We start from the raw sequence: 20,191 nt of genomic DNA on the forward strand, positions 1-20,191 counted from the left end.
GCTTATTACTGCTATACATTTCACCTCAGTGAACTACTATTTTTACATGAAATACCCAATATATTTCCTTTCAGTCACCTGATGGATCATCTCCAACTTTTCTAGTTCTTCAGAGGTAAAGTGAAATCAGCATCAGTACCAGCATATGCACTGATGGATTGTTCTGTAATTGATCACGCATATAAATCCAAACCCCTCAATAGACTAAATGTTTTAATGTAGCCTGAAAGCATTTCCAAGTCAATTAATTTAGTCATTCATGATATACTCATCGATCTCCTGTTATGTGTAGGCATTGTCCTCGACATTGAAGATAAAACAGTGATCAGGATAGACCTCTGCCCTCATGAGCTTACATTCCAGTGAGTATGACAAAAAAGAAATGGGTATAGAAGAAAATGTCAGGCAGTGATAAGTACTGTGAAATATGTAATGAAGCAGGGAAAGAGGATAAAGAGGGGCAGTGGGTGTTATTTTAGATAGCAGTGGTCAGAGGGTGCCTCTGCAGAGGTGAGGTCTGAATAGAGTTCTAAATCTAACCGAGGAATATCTAATGGGGAGGAGAAGCAGAGGTAGGAATGATTGAAGCAGCAAGGATCCAATGTGGCTTGGAAGGAGAAAGGGAAGCAGTAGGCTATGAGATGCAAGTCAAGGGTCAACAAACTCAGGACCTTGAGGTCCATGTTAAAGCCTAGATTTTGTTCTAAGTGTGGCAAGAAGCCAGTGGAAGTATTGAGAAGGAATTGGCACGTTTTTAGGTTACTTTGCCTACCATGTAGCAGAGATTGTTAGGGAACAAGAGTGGAGGCAAGCCAACTGGTTAAAGCTTCTTGCAGGTAAATACAAGAGAGGTGATAGTGACTGTCAATCTTGTTGAGGCCACCAGATCAGAAGCCCCAGGGCTAATCCTTCACAACAAACTCTGCTCTCCTGCATCTCCCAAGCTTCACCCCAGAAATGCCACAGGCACCCCACCGTATGAGTCCAGACTGGGCTGTCGGAAACCACCCCCTCCACAGCCCTCCCAAATAGCTCAGTTCAGTAAATTGCTCATGGCATCCCTGTCCCTTCTCCCCAGCATGCCCCACAGCCCCAGGCACTGCAGTCCCCACACCCACAGTAAACTCGGTCTCCAACATCTCATCAGTCTGTGTGCCGGGACCACACCTAACTAGGTAAGGTCCCCAGAGTGCCTGGGACTCTCTGTTGGCACCGCTTCACCAGGAAGAAGAAAGCCTGAGACCTTGTTGTGTTGTGAGCAACAGGGTGGTGGTTGGGTGGGGAGGGGATAGATAGGGACGTTGCTGCATTTACCTTGTTTCAAACTCAGTGTCCAGGAGAGTAGCAGCTCCATAAATGTTTGTTGAATGACTAAATTATGAAATGATGAACCTGTTTAGGGTCAAAAACAGCCATATAGCACATTCAGGAGTTCATTGTGAAATAGTATGAGGTTAGAGAGGAAAGACGTTTTGTGGACTGCTCCCCACACGTCCATCAACACAAGCATCTTTTGAACCACGATGGGCTTGATCTTTCATAATCAACAGACTTCCCCTTACATCTCAAACTTCACAAATGATGAAAAGAAACTAGCTTATAACTGGAATATCTTCGAAAGGACTGAAAGAGAGAACTGGACCTGTGGTGACAGAGTTGGGGACAGCTCAGTAGAGGGCACACACTCAGCCTCCCTCCCACTGTGCCACCATGGCAGAAGTTTCCATCCTGCTGTGGAGTTTATTGCTAAGGGTCCTCTTACAACATGTTCTTGACTGATCCTGAGAGAAGCTTCTTCCCACATATAAAGGGTGCGGAATGACCTGCGGTCCTTCAGAAAACATGGGGATCTTGGACAAGTCATTGATTCTTGTTGATACAGCTTTCTGATCTGTATCTACCTCAAAGGATTATTGGATCAGTCAATGGAAACAATGGAAACTGATGTTACTGAGCTGCTAAGGGAGAGGCAGAGGAAGCGGGGTGAAAGCCTGAAGCACCTCTAAGAGGACTCAAGGCAGGAAGTGAGTGGGGATCAGCACAGCTGTGTAGAACAGGGAAGTCCCCCAGAGGGGGGGAGATGCTACAACTCCAGTTGTAAGGACCCACTACAAAATAGATTGTTTCCAGATTTTGCTACTCATAAACTAAAATAAACCAAACAAACAATGAGGGCAAAGTATTGCAATCCTGAAAAACTCCAGTTTTCTTTAAAGAAGAAATAAACACCTTCTATATCCTAAGTACTGGTTGTTGCTTCCATGAGGATGCCTGAAACGGAGATCTTTTCGTTGGCCAGTGTGTACACAGCCACTGCCCCATTGGCAAGGCTGTTGAAATGAAAATATTTAATTTTTTTTTATTCAGACTCTGTGCTATTTACTGATTTACAAAAAGGTACATTCAGAACTTTTGTCTCCTTCCCAAGAGAGTGTGTCAGGAGTAAGCAGCTGCATAAACATGCACAGTTCAGCCAAGTGACATGGGGATTGATGATTTGTGCTACAAATGCATTTTTAATCTTGTAAAAAAAAAAAAGCCATAAACTCAAGTATAAAGGATTATGATGAGCCACACACCTGTAGGGATCACTGTGACCCAACGTGACAAGAAAGGTACTCTTGCATAACCACAGGTCAGCAGCCTCCATGGGAGGAGAGTATTTCAAAGATGTCCATGGGAGAGAGCCCATTGTTAGCGGTTCATGTAAAGGACAGCAGTAACCAACCATTAGAAAAGAAAAATTACTGCTCCATTGTTCCTTGATGCAGACACGGACCATTTAGTATTACAAATTTAACCAGCCCCAATGCCAGCCAGCTCAGCAGAGCCAAGTAAAAATGAGCGTCAGTAGCCCAAGGCAGTCATTTGAGTAAACTAGGTCCTGTGGCTTGTCCAGGCAAACTTAGCTTATCACACACTTTGCACTATCCCTACCCTCTTTAAAACAGCTTCTCCTTAAACCTCTCCTTTTTCATTCTTTGGAGACTGAATGCTTTTTAGCTGTTCTCCCTTGACTTAAGCTTCTTGAGGACATGGACCACTTCATATCTGCCTGTATAGCCAAACGTGTAGCTCAGTGTTGTTACACAAGGGGTGTTCATTCCAAGAAACAGGTTCTCACTAAATGCTCCCATTTAATAAGAGGACCTACAATACAGCAATGCCCTCTGCTGAGTTCTTGCTGTCAAACTGTCAAAGATTAAACAAAATGACAATAACCAGCGCTGGCAGTATTGGTGGGATTTTACTTTAGTATCGTCTGTCCACAAAGCAGTTTAAAAAATAAAACCAAAAGCTTTAAAAATTAGCATACTCTTAACCTAGGAATTCTAAAACTTATCCTAAGGAATAGGACAAATCATGGATTTGTTCTAAGATTTACCTACAAAGAAATTCAATGCAGTATTGCTTATCTTACTAGAAAATTGAAACTAAACTAAATGTCCAACATTAGGGGATTTGTAAAATAAAAGCATTCATCTTTGCAAAGGAATACTGTACATATATTTAAAATGATGCAAAAGGAGAATAGTTCTGTATTTGGAGAGAAATAAGAAAAGCAAGTTATGAGCCAGCCCTGATGGCCTGGCAGTTAAAGTTCAGTGCACTCCGCTTCAGTGGCCTGGGTTCAGTTCCCTGGCATGGAACCACAGCACTTGTCTGTCAGTAGCCATGCTGTGGAGGGGGCTCACATAGAAGAAATAGAAGGACTCAACTAAAATATACAACTATATACTGGGGCTTTGGGGAGAAAAGAAAAAAAAAAGAGGAGGATTGGCAACAGATGTTAGCTCAAAGTGAATCTTTCCCAGCAAAAGAAAAGAGAAAAGGAAAGCAAGTTGTAAAACATATACTGTCCCAAGTTTCCTTTTTAGAGAAAAAATATATCTGGCACTTGGGGACTACACATAATGATACTTACCTGTGGGTGATAGGACTATGAGTTATTCTTGTTTCCTCTTTTTGTTTATCGTTATCTTATATCACCTTATGATTACTCTAAAATGAATATATATTACTTATGCAATAAGGAATAATGAGATTTTATTAGTTTGTTTGTTTGATTTGCTTTAAGAGGACCTGCACGAACACTTCACTACTAGTAGGCTTTCAAACACTAGCATTGGTCCAGACAAACATTTAGGTCTCTGAAGTCAGTCCTCATAGGCACTGCCTTCTCCAGTCACTCAAAGGGCACTGTTTTGGTTCTCTAAGATACACCAACCCTGCAGAATAACCTGGGCTCCTAGCTTCAAAGAACTCCAAGCATCCGAAGGCAAACTACTTGGAAAAACAGACCTTGCTGCTGAAAGGTGTGAACGTAAAATGAAAGTTGATCTTACTGAAGGCTTATTTTTGTGGTCTGTTGTCCAGCAATACCATTAAGTTATGCATTTTCATTCACTATTTTTTGGGAGGTCATCCCATCCAAGAATTTCTAAGCTTCTAAATAGACTGAATGGGTTAAGATTCTCAAGTCAAAGAAAAGTTTACTCTTTGGTACCTTGGCTACTTTGTGTTCCAGGAACAAAGCCAAGGTCAAGGGAGGTGCTATAAATATATACACACACAGACACATAAAAAGATATATATCAATATCTGTATCTATATACATATATGTCTATAGAGGTACAGATAATCTATATACAAATACAGTACCTATATAGGTATATATATATACAGTATCTATATAGACAAATATGTATATAGACACAGATATAAAGAATAGAAAGTCAATGCTGTCTGTTAATAAGCATCGTGTATTGGGCACATAAATCTAATCTTTTGTGAGTATTATAAAGTTTCTTTTCTTTAGCTAATTTTGCTTTGCAAATTCAAACATGTTTAGAGTATTCTTCTGCTTATCACTGAGAACAGGATTAAAAGGTGCATAGTAGGCATGAGAGAAATACTTATGGTTGACTAAGCATGTGTATCTAGTTGAATCATAAGGAAGTCAGTGATATGAGAGTTTGAAACAGAGTCTAATATTTTAGATAAGGCAAAATGAGTTTGAAAGCTTTGCAAACAGCTTTTTTACTGATCACTCTGCTCACTCTAGAATTTCTGTGTTACCTGGTTGAGAACAAACATTTTTTGTCAACCATTTAATCATTTTCTGCATATCTATGAGCAGTCTGCCATTTGAGGCTTTTCCTCCATATCTTTGGTATAAGCAACAATGATCAGCACATCACTGTTTTGTTGCATCATAGTCTTCCTAATGCCCTAAATTGTTTTAATAAATTAGGTTCTTAAGTAAGTGCAGTAATTATAGCACAATCCAACCTAATTGAGGAAAACATTAGTTCAAGCAGGGGAAGGACATTGCTCTGCGTCTGAGGCACTGGAATCCAGTCCTGACTCTACCAGGGCTTGGCTGTGTGACCTGGCCAAGGCTGGTGGCTTTTCTGAGTCTCCATTTCCTTATCTATAAAATGAGAAAGTCGTCACTAGATGATCTCTAAGGCTCTTCTCATCTTTAAAAGCCTTTGCAGTGAAATTATATGGAAAATGCCATTTGGAATAATTTCTCATTGGTTTTCAAAGACTTGGGATACAGATCAAGGCCTGGAATGACAGAAATCTTCTGATGGAGGAAAAGTCCCTCGGTTTAAAAGCTACTGTCCATTCTGCCTCCCGGAGGCCAAGAAACAAAACTCAGGCAGCTCCTTCAGTTTCCTCAGCAGAATATGTGGCTAAATGCATAAACTCATAGAATAAAACACGCAGGCTTTGAAATGAGCACTTTCCACAAATCACAATTTATCAAACCACCTAAATGGGATGGTAGGTTTTCTCCGATCAGTTCTTTCTCCCTCCTTCCTTTCAGTGAGTTGTAAATTCAAGACTAGCCATGCCACTTGTGTTAGGTCTGGGAACTTCTGCTCCAATAACTCAGCCCCTGTGATCTATCTCCTAGGTGCAGCTTGTGCAGAAATTACTTAATAAATCCATGGTTGACATATATTTTTATTCCCATGGGTTGTGCACTAAGCGTCCTCTACAGTCCTTGAGTTTATCTCTCGTAAGACATTGATCTCAGAGAAGGGATCCCTTCAATTCAAATAGGTATCAGGTTAATGCTTTTACATAGGTAAGGAAACCTGTGCTTGTTGTATTTGGAGTTTTTCAACATGTAGCAGGATGATGTTACTTTCCTTAAAAGGCGTGGTCACTGTCTTGTTCTTTTCACCACAATCCCTGGATAGGGGCTCTGTCTGTCTTCACTATATGTGCTTTGGCAGATGCCACACTCAAGTAAGAGGTATGTAATTATATTACTAGAGAATTAGCACATGCGATGCTCCAAATCTGCTAACTTGAACAAAGAATATAATATTAACCTCTTTGAGGATTCCTTCAAAATAGCTCCTCCACTCCTTCTGGAAAATTTTGCATAAAAGTAGGATAATTAAAAATAATATTTTGTACTTGCAAAACATGATATTCAAACACTTCAGTGAAAAACGCTATAGAATTAATCTCCATGGCAGTTTGAAGAGAGGAAGAAAATATTAACATGATTATTTTATAAAGGTCAAAGAGAGGATATAGAAGTTGTCTGGTAATTACTAAGGTTTCAATTACATCAGAAAAAAGACCAAGTCTTGGTTGTAGTGAATATCGTTATTCTTCTATCAGATGTTTTATTTCTGTGTCATTTGTTCATCCATCAATCCTTCCACCCAATATCTATTCGACACATACTAGTATAAGACACTACAAAAACTACAATTCTCACCCACTTTCAGTGTGTGGGTTTTTTCCCCCACACCAAGCAATTCTCCTTCACCAGCTGAGTATCCTACGATTCAACTCAATTCTGACGCTATCTACCTAAAGATAGCACCAGATCCCACAGGTTAAGGGCTTAATCCTACAAGACTGCACCCCCTCTTCAGACATCAATTGCAAGTTCAGCTTGTCACCTGTGCTTCTAACCCACCGGCTATAGATTGGAGGTTCCAACGACCCCCTCCCAGGTTTGATTAATTTGCTATGGTGACTCACAAAACTCAGAGAAACATTTTACTTACTAGATCACCAGTTTATTATAAAAGGATATAACTCAAGAACATCCAGTTGGAAGAGATGCGAAGGGCATAGTATGGGGAAAAGGCACAGAACTTCCATGCCCTTCCGAAGCAAACCACTCTCGCAGCACCTCCAGGCATTCACCAACCGAGAAGCTTCCTGAACCCTGTCCTTTTTTGGTTTTTATGGAGGCTTCATTACATAGCATGGTTGATTAAATTACTGGCCATGGGTGATTGAATGTGATCTCCAGCCCTCCTCCTTCCCCTGAAGTTGTGGGTGGGACTGAAACTGCCAACCCTCTAATCACGTGGTTTGCTCCACTGATAACAAGCCGCCACCCTTAGGTGCTTTCCAAAAGTCACCTCATTAACATAACAAATGACACCTTTTTCTCTCTCTTCACAGAAAATTCCGAGGGTTTTAGGAAGTCTGTGCCAGGAAGAGAACAAAGACCAAATATACATTTGTTGTTACAAAGCACAATATCACAATAACCCACATCTATTGTCCTGTGTTAAAGGCACTGTTATAAGCACTTTGCACAAGTGCTTATATCTTCACCACAATCTTTTGAGGTCAGATACCATTAGTATTCTAATTTTAGAGATGAGGAAACTGAAACACACAGGTGCTGATAACTTCTGATCATCCTGCTAGTGAATGGCAGAGCCAGGACTTGAACCGAGGTGGTGTGAGGCCAGGGTCCATTCACTTAGTCACTCACTATGCCCCCTGCCAACCACAGTGCGTGGTTCTGGGAGTGTACAGTGTAGTGGATTGTGCCTAGATATCTAAAACTCAAAACTAAATGTAGACAGTGTCATAGGAGAGATGAAATCCAAGTTCTGTGGGTCTGCAAAGGAAGGAGAGTTGAAGGAATGATGGTTATTGGATGGCTAACAAGTGTGATAATTATGGAAAATGGGTCTTTTCTTATTCTCAAAATAAACTCTTGAGTATTAACTAAATTTGCATTTTATGATATTTACATGTAGACACAGTGAGAATATTATCACTATACCAGTTAAAAATAGATTATCTACTCTGTCTGAAGTAACACTTTTAAAGAGTATTCTTCAGAGCTGCATGAGCTTAATAATAATTCATTTTGCTTCACTGTTAATTGTATTTTTCTCCATTTGACCTAATCTTTCCATGAGTGAAATGGCTGCATCTACATTTTGATTTATAACAAAAATTGTACAAGGGCTGTAAACTCCTGAATCTACTAAATCTCGCCTAGTAAAAGCAATACTCAATGACTTATGCACATACCTGTCAGAATTAATTGGATTGTTGCTGAAAGTTCATGAAGTGCCATTCATTGCCTTTTAAAATACTCACAATTTCAAGTTTACATTTTGATGAGTCTTTTCTCCTCCCGGAGTGATCTTTTCCAGAGTTAACTCTCACGTCTCTGAATTCCTATGGCTCTTTCAGTAAGTGCTTCTACCATTAATTATATCTTGTATCATATGTTCTCTGGCTTTTCAGGTAGAAGTATTATGTGTTTCTAATCAGTTTGTCATCATCTTGAGTGTCATCTTGGGAAGTAAAAGTGTCTTCTATTTCTCAGTATGGTCAGTTTCTGATAGCATTGGGCATGCAGGAGTATGAGTGAATGAATGCCATGGACTTGACTTGTCAGTGCTGGTCAATCATCTGCTGTTGTTCCTAGGGGTAATTCAATCCGGTGGTCAGGCCCCTGGGCTGGACATCTGGGGTTTGAATCCTATTTCCCATTATCTGTGACTTTTGATGCATCACTTAAGCTCTCATTTTCTCCACAAATAACTTGAGAGAAGAGTCGCTGTCGAGACCAGCGGTTCTCAGTATTGACTGCACATTGGAATCACACTGACCTGGGCTTCCACCTCCAGAGAATCTGGTTTCCTGAGTCTGGGCATTGAGGTTTTCGCCTAAATAGCTCCTCAGGTGATTCTGTTGAGAAACAGAAGAACTTGTCTGGAGAATTTCGGAAATGTTCATGAGATGCTGATAGCCTAGTGTAGTACTCACCACCACCCCACATAGCCTTTCTTCCAAGTTCTGCTGATTTGCCTCTTGTATCTCTCTGAGTCTATCCCTTCCTCTGCACTCCCTCTGGGACTCTCCAGCATTTTTTTTAACTGCCTGCTTTATCATCTTCTCCTTCTCTGATCCTCCTCCTGCCACAAATGTGGCCTCCCTAAAACACAAGTATGAGCATGGCCGTTTCATACTAAAACTCTTGGCTATAGAATTGAGGGCTAGCTCCTTAAAATGGCATATGAGGCCCTACATAATAAGTGCCCTGCCTGCCTCTCTAACCACATTCTCCAACACAGCCTCCCTTGCACACTTGTCTCCATCCATGACGTCCCACATCTCTGTGCCTGTGCACATATGGTTCTATCTGCCCAGGATGATTTCCTCCTCCTCCTTCCCCAGTATTCACTCATTAGTCACCTACTACTCATCCTCGAAACCTCAGCTAAGATGTCACTTCTGTCAGGAAGACTTTTGGACTCATCTGAACAGACTTGATCCTCCCTCCCCATGCTAAGTGTGTATTTTATATATACACATAAATAAAAGTGATGAGATATATCTCTCATTACTTTTCTCATACTATATTGTAATCATTTATTTGCAGGTGTAATGTTTGAGGATGGAAATTGTGTCTAATTCATCACGTTTTCTTAGCACATAGCACGGAAGCTTGCACAGACTAGGAACACAACAAAGTTAATTGAAATAAATAGAATTAATGTTAATAAAGAGTTTGGAATTCCTGAAAAATAAGTACAAATATACTTGGCTTAAAGAAACAAAAAGAGTCCACACAACAGGAAAATTCCTCAAATCAAATTTTTCTAAGATAATTCTAAGTACAACCGATACGTGTATTGTCAAGGAATTTGTAAAGTTAATTGACTTCCTATTTTGCTTTTGTATAAATCCAAATTATTAAGTGAACAAATACTTATTGAATTCATTCCATGTGCTATGACACAGTTGCCATCCTCAAGGAGCTCAGTTAGAAACACAGACAGGTCACAAAGCAGTTACGATTGTGGAATGATGAAACTCTATGATAGAGGTGAGCACAGACCTGCCTCCAGGGTCAATTAACCTTGTCTTGCATTCCCAGAATAATGGCTGAAATTTTACCCCTTTCTGTCCCATTTAAGAAAGCATAGTCAAGTGCAAATTAATAAAAGGGATAGTGCTATAGGGATAATCTTGCATACACTCTTGACTTCGAGTTTTGATACACTCAAAAACAAGAAGTTTTAGGGGTCTTTTAAATAAATAATTCACAAACCTTGACACTTCAGCTATTGTAGTAGTTCCTTGTGACATATATTAGAACTAACTGCAACGTATAAGTATTACTACTTAGTTTTGGGGAGAAGGAAACCTCTTCCTTAGTGTTTATGATATATTTAATCTTACACAAATTTAGATTATATGTAATCTTTTAGGAATACATCCATGCATATTGTAACAAAGAGAAAACTTGGTCCTTTAGGGAATTGACAAGAACTCAAATTTAACTAGTATCACCAATGTAGGGTGAAAGGGTGGTCATAACTTTTTAACTAAATTATTTGATGCCAATTTCATCTTCTCCCTTCAGTTCTTTCAGTCAGTCTTTCTGCAACAGAAGTCTGTCTACCATTAAATTTATAAGATCCCCAATTTCAGACTAATATCATTTATCAGCACTGAACCTTAACATATTATCTTTTATTTCCCTAAAACAGCACTTGTGATTGATGGGCCAAGAAATGTTGATAATGTAATACATACACTAAAATATAAATGAAAACAACTACATTACTCAGAACATGCCAGATATGAATGAGCTAAGGTCATCACATTGAGATGATTTCACTTAATCTGTAAGGTACACCAGTTTTGTCATTAATACCATTAATCTCAAAGGGCAGAATGGACACACATGTGGCTTAGCAAACACTTTTCACAAGAATCCTAGGTCCCAGCCCTATCTAAAAAGCCATGGCATCATGAAGATAAAAAATCTAGTGGAAAAAAAAGAACTAGCATGTACCCTACTGCGATGGCACGGTCATCTTAGAATTCAGATGTAAGACGTGAGGCTCATAGTACGCTAGAACCTCAGCCAACACGTGCAATTTATTGACTCACATTTCTGTATATATTCACAGGAGAACATGTGGAAGAAGAGTCTGAGTGATTACATGGATCTAATCTTTTAGAAATCAACATATCATGGGGCTCAGTGTCGTTTAAGGTCCTGCCTTCATTACTGAACTGGATTTCTTTCCTGACATCCCTAAGCCTATATAGCTTACGTTTTTGGAGCCCATTTGGAGCTTTTTGGGATATTACTCACTAGATATGGCCGCCAGAGAGTTTAAAGTTAATTTCTGACACTAGATGATGACTACCAGACTATCGTTGTACTCCTTAAATCAAACAAAACCTATAAAACTATTGCTGTCAGATGTTTAGTTGCCCTCTTGATTCTATTGGACTCCGTTATAAGCATTTCATTAGGCTGAAGGCAGTAGAGTCTTTCTCATTCTGTAACCCTCTGAAGCCCTCAAAAACTACACTACGATACAGCACTAATTCTATCTGCAGCATTAAATGTTAAAAAGAAAACATATGTTTTCTTCCTATGCCTTTCTTGATCCACCTATAAAATCAGATTAATTTATATCTCTTAACCAAAAAATATTCCAAAAATAAAATGCTATTTTATTTTTATAAGGTAAGAAGTCAGTTTCTTTTTTACAATACCAAATGTAATATGTTCCTCATGGAAATAAAATGTAATCTCCTTAAGAAAAAGAACCATTTCTTTTATTCCTCCATCTCATATCATTCTATTAAAAATAGTTGGTGAATTTTTGGCAACATAGATAAGAACAGCATAGGCCCACAGTTATTATTGTGAATCTAAAGGATAAGGCTGTACTGGAATTCTGTAGCATATAATCTTGAAACAGTTACTTTGTTGACTTGAGGTTTAATTTTTGAGATTCTCTCTGTTTTTTGTGCCTCATTTTCCCGTTTTCCCTCTCTCAGTGCAGTGAGCCCTGATGCGCATGTATGTTGGCTGCTGACCTGAAAGCAGCATTCTACATGACTATTCTCTTGCTATCAGACTTGTGAAGCAGTATTTAACTACCTTTTAGGGAGAAACTTTCTATATCAAATGATTTCATGCCACCAATATAAAACTGAATTTTAATCATTTAAACCCAACTCAAAGTTTACTTTTGGAGCAACTGTAGAAGAATGAGGTATTACTTTCCCACTTCTAACAAAATATATGTTGTCCTTCAGGCACCAGAGCCCCATTTTTTTCTCCCTGAGGACCCCTGATCTCCCTGTGACAGTCTTTTTTAACCAGAACGCAGGGTGGACAGTGAATGGGACCGCAGGTCTTTACCACAGGCCATATCCATTTCTGTTCAGGGGCGGCAGTGAATGATCTCCCACTTTCCTCATTTACTTAGCACCTGCACTGTGCCAGGCCTGCGCTAGGTGTGGGCATGTGACGTTAGGCAAAAGGAGACAGGGCCCCTGCTCTCGTGGAGCTTATAGTCAAGTGGGAAAAAGAGACATTAATCAAATAACCAGACATAGAAATGTAATGCAATGTGATAAGTCCTAAGAAAATGGGTACTCAGTTCAATGAGAACATTGCTGGAAAATTTGACCTCCTTACGGAGGTCAGCTGAGGCTTCCTAAAGAAGTGAGGACGGTGCCAAGGTTTGGAGACCAGGTCCTGAAACAAAAGGTCAAGCAGAAATAGAAATCTAGGCAATTGAGGCCCGACCTCCTTCTTTATCTCTACTCTCAAATATTTCTTTTATTATCTGGGTAGTTGAAGCAAAAGATTCTGAAGAATCATTATTAAACTGGGAATTTTGCTCAATATTTAGAACCTGAGCAATTCTTTACCCAAATGTGCTTTCCTGACAAAAACAGCAAGATTATGAAAATACAACCAATGACGTTCAAGCATGGAAGGCAAAAGTCACCCTCAGTTATCACATTTCTGTGTTTGCTCTTTACATGAAGTCCAACCTGCCCAGTTTGTTTTAGGGCAATTTCTGTTCCAGTGTATGAACACACGAATGCCACTGGGGGCCGGTGGTTTCCACAGCCCTCCTGCTTAGCTGAGACAATCCTTAGGTCCCTGGCCTCCAGTCACACATGACCTGCTGCTTAATGGCCATGGCTCTTCCATAGCCTTTTGACCACCCTGCACCCCAAGGTGATCTGACATTACTATGACACTGTGGAGTAATGCCCTAGCTAATTCTTTGTGCTTTGCTGCTTTGTTGATTTTCCATTATTATTCAGGTTGAGTTTACTTAAGGAAACTGTGTCCACGGTTGAGTCAACAGGAACAGTTAAGAGAGGAGCATACGGATTATTAGAACCTGAGTCCACACAGGGCTAATATGGCCAATGTGTTTTCTTTTCTACTCAGTTCTCTGATGCCTGACAGAGGCCAGGGGTGACCACCCTTTTCAAAGCATGACTTTAAAGGATTGAGCTGAGCTTATTTCATCAATGAGCCAGAAATAATAAAAGGCCATAGAACTAGAGCTTTTAAAATAGAGGGAACATTGGAGGAGGTTTAGATGTGTCGCTAGATGGCAGTGTTTCTGAAGTTCATTCTAAATAGGCCATATCTGGAGTCATAATTGCTGTTTTGTTGAAAAGTCAGAGTAATAAATAATAGCTAATATTTACCCAGGTCTTATTATGTACCCAGCAATGAGGTAAATGTTGTGTTCATATCAACATGGTAAGATAGGCAAAACAATTATTCCTTTTTTTTTTTACAGATGAGAGAATGGAGGTTTAAAATAGTTAAATAATAGCAGTAGGAGCCAGGAACCTAGCTAAATATTTTCAAGTGTTAGACAGCTTAGCTCCCAATTGCCTTAAACTGTAGGTGTTAGTGTAACCCTTAGTTTGAGTGTGAGGAAACTGAGAAGAAAAGACGTTAGGTTACTTGCTCAAGGTCACACAACTTGTGAGCTGAGGAACCAGGATCCAAGCCAGGTCAGTCTAACTCCAGTGCCCACACTGCTTCCTCCCTTTTGGCTGGAAAACAAAAGGGTTAAATATGCATTTTTTTTTTCTGTCATGCCTGGGCATTAGAAACTCTTAGAGTGTGAATCTAAGCTCCCTATTTTTAGTGATGGTAGTGGGAAAAGAAAAAAATTATCAAAAGGGGAATGCTGTTATCCTAAAAATTAACCCACAGCATTTCTTGAGGATTCAAGTCAATTTCCCCAGAATTTGTACATAACATCCTCCATTCTTTAATAGAACGGCTTTTTAAAACTCATCTCCTCTGTGAAAGTGCTGCTCTCCCTTTCATTTCAAACATGACATTGGTAAGAAGTCTACGCCCACTATTACTATCCAAGTTTGCAGCCCAAATCAAATTTCCCAGAAATGAACAGTAAAGTACTGCCGATGCCATCTTGATAACATCTTGATCCTCTTATGATGCATTTTTGGCCAGTATTCTTTAAAATAATTCATCATGACCGGAAGCCACACAGCTCATGGATCCTGGACTTTTGTTTTTCTTTTCTGAGTCGACTGATGCTGGGGGTTTGCTGACATTTTGTTCAATCATGGTGAACACTTACAGAGCAATGTGTTCTTGGTAAGGCAAGTTGTCCCTGGAATACAGTGGTAAATGTGTAATTTACTGTTTAAGATCTTGGAGAATGGATTGGGAGAGGATGGTGAGGCAACAAAAGAAATTCACCTGCTTTGACCCAGTATGTGCCGATTTTAATAGAAACACTCGTATTCTAAATTTCATTCTTCTCAGGTATTCCTTTTTTACTTAAAACTTTTCCAGAAGTTTGTTTCTTAGTAGTAGCTGGTTGCAGGCACCACTATGTTCCAGGTGCCTATTAAAGCAGCAAAGAAACCAAAGTCCAGAAATTACTTTAAAAGCTAGCCTCTACCTTTATGTAATCCAGGATATCTAGAGTCTTCCCGATTATAGAACAAATTAGCTCTCACTGGCTGCCAAGTAAGAATGAGGGTCAACACGTCTAGTTAATGAGATGATGAAGGGGAGGAGTAACACAAAGCTTCTTGCCTCCTTTAAAATGGCACTCCCTAACTGAGCCTTCTCCGAGTCTTTGAACCCAAGAAGAATGGTTTGGTAAAGATTCAAATTCATTAGAATTTCTTATGTCTTGGATTCTTTACAAGTGACACTCTCTCTTTAAAACAGTTCTATAAATCTGGTTCATTATTTTTGATCCAGGAAGAATAAACTTGGAAGGAATGCTCCATTTAAAAGGGTTTGTAGAGGTGGGCCTCATGACCTAGTGGTTGAATTCAGCACGCTCCACTTCGGCAGCCCAGGTTCAGTTCCCAGGTGAGGACCTAGACTACTTGTCAGCAGCCATGCTGTATCAGCCACCCACATACAAAATAGAGGAAGATTGGCACAGATGTTAGCTCAGGGCGAATCTTCCTCACCACAAAAAAAAAGGGTTTGTGTTTCTTAGTAGCTTAGCAGCTACAATGATGGAAGTAAGGCATCGTAAATTCTAAGATGAGGGAAAACACCTTCATTTCACTAACAAACAACAGTTTCTAGGAAGAACCTACTGGTTACCTCTGACTACCTGTTTGAAATAGCAGAGGAGTTGATAACTCTACTTATGTTTTTCTCTTCTACAAGGATAAGCCCTATATTTCTTTCTCTTTCACATACAGCAGATATTTTTTAACCTTTTCTATATCACTTAATCAATAAGATGGCCAAATCAAAGAAAGGAGCTCTGGTTAAGAGCAAGATAATACTCTTCTAAAGCATATATGATGTATGTGTAATTTTGAGCTCAATGGCAGTCACAGTGTCATTTCCTCCTCAAGTACTTTGGACACTGAGGCTCTGGGTCATTACTTCTAAAATGGATAACCGTAAGAAATACATAACAGAAAGTTTTCCTCTGAGTGTGGTCTCTGCAAATTGAGCAACTGGTAGAATAGTTTTGTGTGGGCAGGCCACAGGTGTTTGTTGCAGGCAAAGATTTTTCTTCCTGCAGAGGAGAAACTCACAGGGTAGATACATGTATCTGAATATTGTAGGGGTTGAGTAATTTTAAGGGTTATAATGCTTTAGAAAAAAGAATGATTAGTTGTTGTTGTGATCAGAAGACCGAGACAGATAAATAATATGCTGCAGAGAGCCAGAAAACTTTCTTGAAAAAAGGATTTCATCTGTTGAATTTGGCTTCTAGTTCTCTTTAAGAATGTTTGACAAGTGAGCCTATGGCTAAAATTTTCACTTCTAGCCATCTTCCAGCCCCTTCACCAAACAGTTCTGGCCTAAACTCCTGCCCTATTTTCTGTGGGTCCTTCCTATTGTCCCTTCTAACTTAACTCCCCAAAACGTAAATGGGTTCTCTGTCCCCTTCTCCAAACATATGCTTCCTCACTGTGAATCCTGCCTGTTTACACCTCTGGAGTAGCCCACGGAATGGGGGTCTCTGGATGCCTTCCCAAGCACCCCAAGGGTGTCTCTTGCAAGTAGGCCAGCTTCCAACTTTCTTTCCACTTACTGCCTCCTAAACTCCACCCAAGCCATTGCTTCTATGCAGCATAAATGTACATTTGCATGTTTGAAAAAGCTTGGTGAGTCATCTTGTCTTGGCAAAATGTAATTTTTATCTTTATAAAATAATTATATGTATCTAGCAAAAAAAAATTCCAATATAGAAGACTATTATACAGAAAAATACAAATTAACAAGTAATAATTTTAAATTAAAATTAATTTTAGATTGTAACACTTCTGATGATTACCTGTATAACACCAAATAATATGCAAACAGCTTTAATTCTTGACCCAAAATATACAGCAGCATCTCTTGCCTCACTGATTTGGAAGAAGGAGAATGAACTCACACCGCCCCGTCTCCTCTGCTCACCCCAAGTTTTGACGGTTACCAGTGGTCTTGACTCTTCTGGTGGTTAACTTTCCAACTCTAAGTAATACCTGTAAACTTTTCTTCTTTGATTGCCAGCTTTCTTGACTCGCTGATTAAAGATACGGACGCTATGGGGCTGGCCCCGTAGCCGAGTGGTTAAGTTCGCGCGCTCCGCTGCAGGCGGCCCAGTGTTTCATTGGTTCGAATCCTGGGCGCGGACATGGCACTGCTCATCAGACCACGCTGAGGCGGCATCCCACATGCCACAACTAGAAGAACCCACAACAAAGAATACACAACTATGTACCGGGGGGCTTTGGGGAGAAAAAGGAAAAAATAAAACCTTTAAAAAAAAAAAAAAAAAGATAAGGACGCTTTTGATCCTTGTACTTTCCTCCACCTTCCTGTTAGTCCTCTCTCATTCTCGTTTCTTAAAGCCCTATTGTTATTCTCTGTGTTAATACAGGCCAGACAATACAGCTAGTTGCTAAGATTTTCTACTTTTTTCCTCTTGCGCTGTATTTTGGGAAATTTCTCCAAGGGCGTCTCTCAGCGCTTGTGTTGAATTTTTCATTTTGGAAATCGTATTTTTTAATTACCAAGAAACATCTTTTTCTCTGATTGCTCCTTTTTCATAGCAGCCTATAGTTTGTTTTATGGTTTCAATATCTTCTCATATTTCTCTGAGGATATGAGCAAGAAATTTTAAAACTCCTTTCTATCCCTTGAATTATATATGTTTTCTCCAGAGTTAGTTGTTCTGCTTATTCATTTGTGCAAATTTATTATCTCAAACGTCTGCTGATTTTCTTTGGCCTGATCTCATTTGTGAATGAAGGTCTGGATGGTTAATACAGAGGTTGATAATACTTAGTGCCGGGAAGAGTAGTGAGGCAGAGTTCTGGCACATTCATGTGGACTTTCTGAGGGAAATTTAGCAATATGTATCAAAAATCTTAAAGTTGTTCATATTCATGAACACAGAGCCCTAATTCTAAGACTCCAACCTTGGGAAAGGACCATGTTATACACAAAGATATTCACATAAATATGAATGAATAGAGGACTGCTTAAATACATTTGGTGGAATATTAGGCAGTGTTAAAGCTGATGGTTAGAATAAATTTTTATTAACATAGGAACATTATATATACATGTATATAAATCTATTTGTCTATATAAATTTTTTACTTTCTTGCTTATCTTTTCAAAGTTGTCTACATGCAAATATAATACTTCAACAATTTAAAATAGAAAAGTCACTTAAAAACAAGTAAAACCAGATGAACAAGGGCAGGTGGAGCAGGTCAACCAGCCACCCGTTGCTCTCTTCTCTGAGCCTTGCTCCTGACTTCTATGTGAGCTGCCCTAGTTTCTACCTTTGGTTTTACTCTGGTAGGATTAACTGACCGACTAAGATGGATGTGGCTTCATTCTCAACTTCCAGTCTCAGCTTTGTCATTGTATGTGTATGTGTGTGTCTGTGGATGTCTGTGTGTCTTCCTGTAAGGCTTAACTTTTAGCCAAAATGTGTCTCATTGGCTTTGTTCTGGGGGCCTCATATCTTGGCTGCAGTCCTATGGCATCATCCTTGAGAGTGTGGTTCACCTGCTCCTTTCTCTAAAGCCTTGCCTCTGCAACCTCTCTGCCATCACCCTGCCTGGTGGAAGCTTGGCAGCTGGCAGGAAATAGTTGATAAAGTTGGAAGGAAAGGAGGACCTTATAAGTCAGGCCCACTTCCTATAGACAGTGGAAATTCACACATGGGATAAATATGATAAATTCGCAGTTTTAGGAAAGGTGATTGGAGGGCAGGGTATAAAATGACTAAGTAGAAAGAGATTGAAAAGGGGAAGAAAAATTAAGGCACTGTTCCAGTAATCCAGGTGCAAAGCACTAAGTGCCTGAACAAAATGGAAAGGAATGTCAATTAGAAAGGAAGGCAGGGGTACAAGAGAGATCGAGAAAAGCTATGAGAACTTGGTAACACATGAGTCAGAGATGAGCCCAAGGTTCTTAAAAACTGTATTCTGACACACTCCTGTTCATTCCAGGATTATTCATAATAGCCAAGAGGTAGAAGCAACCTGAATGTCCACTGATGGATGGATAAATAAAGGAAACGTGGCATATATATATTCACACACATATATATATATATATATATATATATATACAACAGAATATAATTCAGCTTTTAAAAAGAAGGGAATACTGTCATATGCTACAAGATGAATGAACCTCAAGGACATTATGCTAAGTGAAATAAGCCAGTCACGAAAAGACAAATACTGCATGATTCTGCTTTATGAGGTATCTGAAGTAGTCAAAAACTTAGAGACAGAAAGTAGAATTCTGGTTGCCAGGAGCTGGGGAGAGGGAGCAGAGGGAAGTTGTTCATTATGTATAGAGTTTCAGTTTCATAAGATGAAAAAGTTCTAGAGACTTTCTGCACAAGGTTCATATACTAAACACTACTGTACTTACACTTAAAAATGGTTAGGACAACATAGAATAAATCCTTTACTTTTTACTAAAGAAAAAAGGTTAAGATGGTAAATTTTATGTTATGTGTTTTTTACCACAATAAAAAAGATCTGTATGCTGAAATATTTCACACTATACACACAAAAAAGATTAAAATAACATTGTCAACGTCAGGTCCTCATCATCCATAAAAGCAAACATTACCAGTACAGGTGAAACCTTTGACTAATCCCCAAAGTTCAAAAATTTTCCTTTATTCAGCAGTTACCTTTTGAGGGCCTACCATTTGCAGAGCCCCATGATAGGCACCAGAGATGCAGCGGCTCACTCGCCCTCCCCTTAGGGAGAACTGGCTGGCCTGAAGAAGGATCGCTATCCTGACAGAGACAGAGAACCGAACGGGAAAATTATTGGGGAGGTGATGATACATTTTACAATTCACAAAATTGGAGAAATTCACAATGTTGGACTTCAGGTGAGAATTGAAATGTCTGTATTTAGCTATCCCTTCAGAAATTATGCCAGGACATCTATAAAATACAGAACTTATATTAACAATCCCATGTAAAAACTTCATTGTCTGCTATGTGTAAGCCACTTTGCCGGGCACAAGTATTTAATGAGCTTCTCCTACGTGCCATGCACTGTGGTGGATGTTATTCTTGAGCAGGTGAGATGGATGAGAGGTAAGAT

General features: G+C 39.5%; 1 long non-coding RNA gene across 1 annotated transcript in view; it reads left to right on the forward strand.

Moving 5' to 3' along the window:
* The window catches only part of LOC139046602 (uncharacterized), a 114,255-nt gene extending 96,926 nt beyond the window's left edge, over window positions 1–17,329 (forward strand). Inside the window, exon 3 of the long non-coding RNA XR_011506857.1 lies at window positions 17,108–17,329. This is a non-coding gene — a long non-coding RNA (uncharacterized lncRNA). The remainder of the gene's footprint in view (window positions 1–17,107) is intronic.
* Window positions 17,330–20,191: the final 2,862 nt, after the last annotated feature.

Source organism: Equus asinus, chromosome 11 (assembly GCF_041296235.1).
Source record: "Equus asinus isolate D_3611 breed Donkey chromosome 11, EquAss-T2T_v2, whole genome shotgun sequence".
Classification (NCBI taxonomy): Eukaryota; Metazoa; Chordata; class Mammalia; order Perissodactyla; family Equidae; genus Equus; species Equus asinus.